The sequence below is a fragment of the Epinephelus fuscoguttatus genome, linkage group LG11 (genome assembly GCF_011397635.1).
Source record: "Epinephelus fuscoguttatus linkage group LG11, E.fuscoguttatus.final_Chr_v1".
Taxonomy (NCBI): domain Eukaryota; kingdom Metazoa; phylum Chordata; class Actinopteri; order Perciformes; family Serranidae; genus Epinephelus; species Epinephelus fuscoguttatus.
In genome coordinates, this window is record NC_064762.1 from 32,481,235 (window position 1) to 32,489,393 (window position 8,159).

Genomic DNA, 8,159 nt, shown 5'->3' on the forward strand with positions numbered 1-8,159 from the left:
AGCCGCCATTAACAACATGTACGTAAGAAATAAACTGAACACAACAATGGCAGCAGTGGCCAGCCAGAATAATATCAGTGACTTGGCATGGTGGACGTTATCAGATTTTAAAAACTTTTCCTGTGATGTTTCAAGTGAAAATTTTGAAGTTGAAAATGAAATCCTGGAGTTGGAAAAAGCATTGGTTTTTCACTGATGTCATGCATGCAGGAGTGTTGAATTTAATGTTTTTTACAGGCTCTGGTTGATGCAAATGTTTTATTTTTGGCAAAATTTGGAATGACACATGTAGAATAAAGTAATTTGGATGAAATGTCACTATTCTAAGCTTAGATTTGGTTATGTTTCCTGAAAGTGTTAGTCATTCATGATGTGTTCAAGGACCGTCAAAGTTTTAAATCCAGTGATATTTTCTGTTTTTACAGATTCTGGCTATGATAAATGGTGTGATTTTGGCGATCTTTAAATCAAATATGCCCTCCAAACCTGCTGGCGTATTTTGGAATTCACATAGTATTTAAAACAAATACAAAATACAACAAAAACATGAACATAAGTCCCTCCCCAGTGCTTAAAAAAATATTTGATATGGCTCCCCTGTTTTGCCCCCTGCTCCTCCCCACCTCATAAATAACAAACAGTCCCTTAGGATCCTAACTAAAGTTAAAGTTCATGAAATAGATTGAACATTTAGATGAAAATATAAATTAATTTGCCCCCAGTGAGATAAGAGCAGAGATATTTATCAAATATACCAACTGATGTCTTTGTCTGTAGGGATAAAGAGATTGGGATCTCAAATATATCACAAGTTGTTTGATATTTTAAAACTATAAACACCATGGCAGCTCACATTTGGTTTAATCCTGCTTGAATTAAAACCATTGTCTTGAAGTAAATATTTAAATCCTTTAGAAAAAGAACAGACGGTTTAGAATGAAATGTGTCTTTTCAGATTATAACATTCACATTTCTCTGAAGGTTTAATTGAGAATGGAATGAATTTATCAGTTCTCCAAACCACTGAATCTACATCAAGATATAGAGATATATGTTTATTATCAGGAGAGAAAGCCTTCACAAACACAAACAGATAAACACAGAGGACAAATGTGCTGCATTATTTCTCCTGGCATGACCACTGCTTGAATCCCCTCTTCAGTGTAGCTTCATCTTTGTGCAGAGTGCTCAGGCTGAGAGAAGACTGGAGCATTTATAACGAGAGAGAATCCTCTATTCTGTTTGATTTCACAAAATCAAAGGGTTCTGCAGGTCTGTGACACAGGCTGAAGATTGATTTCGGTCCGGTTATACTGGAGGCAAAGAGCTGTATTTTCATGTTGGTGACATGTTTGGTGTTTTCTGCACTATACATCCCACCTTATCCATAAATCCAACAGTTTTCTGTTGAAGTCTGCCAACATACTGCTCCTAAAGCTCTACAGAATATTTCCTTGAGTGGATATTTTAATGTGGAGCATCGACTTTCTTTCATAATTCACTTTAAAACATGAAATACTGGCCTGTCATTATGTGGTGAAAATAGAAGGACATGCCCTCCCAGTATTTAGAGCCTTTAAAAGGCTTTCATTTGGATACAGTCCCTAAACCCTTTAAACCCCACTCTCTTTTGCATACTGTAGTGTGAAGAGACACTACTGTACCGAGAATCATGAATTCTCAGCTGAGCTTCACAGACCTGCTGGCTGTTTCATTTTTAAACCCAAATTGAAAAGATTTCATAAGCAGCTGTCACCTTTTACATGCCAGATTATCATCAGCCGTGTCTTTGTGGAAATAAAAAAAAATTGCAATTAAGAAAAAGAAGAATATGAATAAGTCAGGATAACATTTGATTTCTAAGCTAAAGCAAAAATGATTAACATTTATTTGTACAGAGTGTCTTTCACCTGGATTAAAAACATCATTAACACTCAGTCCTGGGCTTCTCTGCAGTTGACACCTCATTATTATTAGTTACAAATAGGTTAAATTACAAATTCAAGAGTAATGCAACACAATACAGAAAGATAGAGTCTGGGTAATTAAATGAGGTCAATGCAGGGAAGAACAAACACAGTTGCCAACATTCAAGGCTTCAAACACAAGGGTTAGTTTGTTTTTCTAAATTTTCCTGACAGAAAAGTGACCTCCGGGTCAAGGATTTCTAAATGATTAGAAAAATGTTTGATTAACCACCCTCACTTATTAGTGCACAGAGGCTTCATATACCTGGTTCTTTGAGTTTTCTCCTGCTGCAAAAGAAATGCATGTTACATCTGGAAGTGTGGAAGAGCAACTCCAAAGCAAGGTAAGACAAGTTGTGAGCTGTCTTCATTTGAATGAAGCCTATATTTTAATATTTAGAACGTGTTTTCTGATGTTTCTTGGCTGTAAACACAAAAAGTGACAAAAACAGTTGGGTGCAGAATGAAAAACATGCTCACATAAGGACTGGTGTTCTTACTTTGTTCACTATCTTAGTTCAGTGTGTTAGCCAGCAAAAATTAGATAACTAGTTTTAAAGACAGCCAAGGCTGATGGGAATGTCATAAGGTTTGCCAGTATTTGGCAAGCAACAACCTCCGGGTTGAAAAATGAAGCACAGAAGTGCCAAAAACTGCAGTTCCTCAAATGGCCACTTGAGGCTGGCAAAAAAAGGTACAAAAAAAGAGAAACAATTCACCCATTTATATTTCATTAAGGCTTAAAATTATGCATAATTAAGGGTGTGGCCACTTTAAATTCTGTCTGCGAATCAACTTTTTTGCCCAAAAATGGTCACCTCATGTCACTTCTAGCTCCAAAAACCTAAAACCAACACAGCCAAAACGCCAGACACGAGGCTTCAATATGTGAGTCCGTAAACCAATGGGTAACATCACAGTGGCTAGAGCTGGGTAACACTGAAGAAATTACAATACCCATACCAATACTAGTGCCCTGGAAATGATATAGATACAATATAGCAGCCCTCCTTCATTTTATACCCATATTGCATATAAGGTCGTGAATGTTTTAGTGGCATCTCAGCACACTTAACTGCACACTGTGTCAAATACACCATTCTTGACTTCACTACACCACAGACTGTATGGGTTGTAGCTGCTGCTGCAGGAGTGTGAGCTCTGCACTAAGGACTGTTGTGAAATGGTCCCAACAAACTCACACCAACACTGAAATGGCTTAACTCAGTTGACAAACCCGTTAATAATGGCGAGGCAACATTAGCCGTGTGATGCTAACAGTTAGCCCTGTCACTGTGTGAGTGTCCACTTAGCCCCCTCACAGTCAGCGCTCCCCTGAAATTTTCTCTAGTGCCACATTCAAGCCAAAGTTTCCAGCCACACAACAGAAATGTATTTAGGTTGAAACCTTTTTATCCTAATGATTCCATGGCCTTTACTCTGGTTATATTATTAGGACAATATTTACAGTTTTAGCTCCACCAGTCTCTAAATGGAACTAATCGTTATTTTGTTGTATTTTGCTTCACATGCTTTTGCTTCATTTTACTTTACAGTACAGGGTCTTTGCTAAACCTCTAAGCTCAGATTTAGAGAATATATCCAGCTCAGTGAGCAGACTTCTGCCCACACAACACAACTAATCAGCCTCTCCAGCCACCAGGGTAGTCATAATTCAAAGGCCAAAGAATTACTGAGCAGGGGAAGATCAATATCCCTGTTAGACTCTGTCCTGCTCAGAAGGGGGCTACAATTTAGGTCAAATGTATGCCCACAGTAATTATAAGTCAAGCTGTGAGAAGGAAATTTAATAAGACATTATCGGCAATAGAGAGAGGGCTTTAACAAAGGGCTTGCCAACATAGAACAAACATCCAGTGCAGTGCAGAAACGGAAACACCACAGCACCGAGCCAAAGATGGACAATTCTTAAAATGAGGGTTTGTCGCAAGAAAAGTATTATTATGCTTATTAACATCAAACTAACAAAATGCTTTTTAGACTACGTGTTAAAAGGAATATTTGGCAGAAATAAATAGCAAAGTAAAAAAATATTCACAAAAAAAGCCTTTTTTTTTCAGTGACAAGAGTCACAGAGGAATTTGGCATAAGTGTTGTCTGCATTAATATTCAGTGCCACATTCATTGTCACCATTTCAGAGACGTTCCACATTAATTCATGCAGCACTACTTGAGTTAAAAGTAAGCTTGCTGCATTACAAAGACTTGCATTAAGTGTTTTTCATAAAAAAACACTCCCTAAAATAAATTAATTGACTGGATGTATTGAGAATAATGGATCCAAAAATTGAGGGTTTTTTTTGTTTCATGTTTCATGTTTGTGCTTGTACAGATCAGGAAAGGACAAAGACATTTTGCAGACCTGCATAGAACTCTTTTGTACTTGATGTTATCTTGTACGGTCGGTCACCAGTAAAGATAGAAAACAAGTGGGACAGATGAGGAACAAACCTCTATCTTTAGGATGGGAGGAACTGTGTCATCCTTGTCACCTTGTCCCATTTCTATACTTCTTTTCTTTAACCTTTAAACACCCAGACACAGGTTTACCTGATCATGCATGAGGCTATTCATGTCTTTGTTCAAGGGCCCCTTTCAAAGAGGACTTAAAACAACTCTTTCACATGCCACAAACTTAATTCCTGTAACTTACGTTTACCTTTCCATCCTTTAAGTTTATCTGTATTTCATGTAAGTTGCTTTTAGATTTTATTGTCATGCACTTTGTAACACTGGATTGGTTGATCGGCTGATACTGACCTCACCTGCCAGATGTGACCGGCCCACATAAAACACAGTTCCTGTCCTGCTCCATTCATTTGCTGCAATGATCTACCTTTGATGCTTGAAGCCTCTTCTAGTACTGAACTTGCTTACAATGCATGTGTCTTAATTTGAAGAAGCAGAAACAGTGGTACCCCCAGAAATGTTTTATGGCTAGATGGGCCACTGAAAAATCTGTGGGTGGCACACCAAAACCAAAATGCTGTTAAAGTATATCAGCTAGTTGAAAACTATGTTAGTATGGAGAGTTATGGAATTGCATACTGATATACTTTGGTTTCTTACTGGTATAGTTATTATTTTGAGTTCCACAGCAGCTGGGGGGAGCAGCAGTTGATCCGCTCCATATAGTTTTTATGCACATTTTTTTTTAGCAAAAATGGGTTTGAAACATGGGCAACATTGCAGCTAAATTAAGGACGGCAGCTCAGGAAACATATATCAAAATAAAAAAATGTATTAAAAACAAACGTTTGCAACTGGAGTGACAAAACTGTACAAATGAACCAAGTTATGCCATTTTTTTAATGTAGTTAGAAATTATGTTTATATACAACTAATTTTGAAACAGCAAATACATTTTAGAGGAACCATAAGGCCCAGATTGGGCTGCATTTCCTGCCGTAAGAAAATGTTAATTAACATTCAGTCAGGAACACTTTAGTCAAAGAAAACTTTATTTCCATTTCCATATTTGGCAGTATGGCTCTGTTCTGGGGCCTCTCTGCCTTTCCTCGGGCCTGCAAAGAAAGCCTCTTCCAATGCGCCTATGTGGAAAGCATAAGGAAGAGAGAGCACACCTCCCTGCCCTTCCATGCGCCTGCGTAGAAAGCCATAAGTCAAAGAGAGCACACCTGTCTGCCCTTCCATGTGCAGATGAGGAAAGCCTGAGGCAGCGAGAGCAAACATCCCTGCCCTTCCATGCGCCTACATGGAAAGCCAAGGCAGGGAGAGCAGCAAGACCACCCCCTCTCCCCCCCAGGAACAGAACAGAGCAGCATCAATGACAAACAGAAATGACATTGATAAGTCAGACACAGCATGAAAAGGAGGAGCTGGGGTGACAGTAGGCGGGCCACAGCATTTTAAATAGGGCCTCCAGAATGAGATTCGCTAAGTGGTTGCATAGAAAGGAGTCATGAGATCCATCAGCTGACTCCCTTCCATCAATCAGCTGCTCCATCAGTTGAATGGGCTGTTTGAGATCAGCTGATGTAGCTGGGATGTAAGCTGAGCTTGACATCGTGTTCTGCCTGAACTAACGCTATGCTCAGTTTTCTAGCAAGTGGCAAAATATTAATACTTAACATACAAATAAAATGTTCACGATAATATATGCAATGTTTTTTTCTACCAAAATATGTTACCTTGAAATTATATTATCTGCTTGTAGCAGCTATTCATTTGTGGTGCTGCAATGTTTTAATTTAGATTTGCCATGTAAAGTTTCGGTAATGTTGTTTTGAAAGGTGCTATTTAAAGTTTATAATGATTAACACTGACCAGAAACAACAATTTTTCACACATCTTACCTGCAATGCCTTTGTGTCCAAACCTGACCACAGACCTAACTCGATATGAACCCTTGTCTCTGATGTCAAGATCCTGACAATCTCCCTGCGACATCTGTGCAGTAAAAAAAAAATAGCTCCCCCATTCATTGAGAAAAAAAAAAAAAAAAAAAAAGCTGCCTGTGAGCATAATCCAGGCAGTAATTATGTTTGCAATCACAGTGTAATTGGGAAAACATAAGTTGTAGTATTTAGGCATAATTTGTAGGAGACTGGGGTGATTTTTGTTTTTTTGGTGCATGAGAAAAAAGATGAAGCCACACACTGGCGAAGAAGTTCAGAGAAGAGATATAGAAGGATGTAATTATGCTGAGTGACGCTTTTTGTGGACACACAGAGGACAACATCAACTACAATCATTAATCAGAGCAACTCAGTGTTTGTCAGGAGTGTGTCTGCACACAACACCAGTAATCCTACAGCAGGACTGTGTGTTACTGGCGCTCGACAAGATGATTATTGTGGTGGATCTGTCATGATGAGATTTGAACAAAGCTAAAAAGGATATTGGCGTACAAACGACTCCACGAATAGTTAAGAATTGATGTGCAAGACTGATCTTAATCAGTTTCACACAGAGAGGTTAATAGACTTTAAAAATGTGGGAAAAACAGAGTATTCGTATCTTATCAGTACTCGATATAAGCTCTTACCCTTTATTTGAATAGGCTACTGACCAAAAAAAGTCATAGCAGTGTTTCCCAAGTGTGTTTCTTACCTGACTTAAAGCTTACAATATGTTTTCCTTCTGATTCTGAGGCACATCATGTAAAGCTGATATGCATATTGATATTTTAATGAATACACCATAAATCTGTATGTACACACATTTTTTTGCTGCGGTCAAGTTTCCCCAGACTGGTCAACCAAGTATCATGCCTAAGCTTGTAATAGACTCGATACTTGGTTGCACTGAAGGTATTGTACAGAGAGGAAGTGTTGCTTTGAAGCAACATTATACAACTTTTAACTGACAGTAGTATCTTAAGAGCAGGTGGTCAAATACCTGCACTTTGGGTTCAACCCAGAACATTGATATTTGATGAGCTGGGAATGAGACTCAACAATAGACTAATAGTTGCATAATGTTGCTTTAACTATGAGAATCTGCTGAATAAGTGCACATCAGATATTTTGATTTTCAGCCACTTCTCATTTCCTCCAGGCCCACCATGCATTTCTGAGGGACTTTCTACACCTACCATCCTCCACCTGTCCACCAAATGCCCTCCGACTTTCCCACCAATCCTGGTCACCTGCTTAGTTGTTCACATTCCCAAATCATCCCCACTGCCTCTCGTCAACCCATCAGCCCTTCAGTATTTGTTTATAACCATTTCACCAGCCCTTTCCCTTTGCCAGTTTGCAGTTTTGTCCACTTGTGTCCTGGCCACCTGTACCTGTGTTTCTGTTCCTGATTTCCTGGCTGATGTCTGCTACCTGCATGCCTGCCTTACTTCCCCCAGACATGTCTACTTGATTTACTGAGCCTATTAAGTTTAAGATCAATTAAGTAAAGTCCCTTGTCTTCAGCCTGTTCTACTTAAGTGTCTGCATTTGGTCCTCAATTCTACTGGCTGATATACATACCCATGGCATACACTACAGATTAAGTGTATACTGTGCACACTAAGTACATTAAATTTAGGTACAATGTGCTTGACAAATGAACAGAAAAAAGAATGGCTTTTATGTAATCATTCTCATTCATCTTCAACAGAAAAATAAAGCGCACACACACAAATAAATTAGCTTAAATATCCCCCATGAATAGTAGAGTCCATCCACTGAGATCATGAATGTTAAGATTAAATTT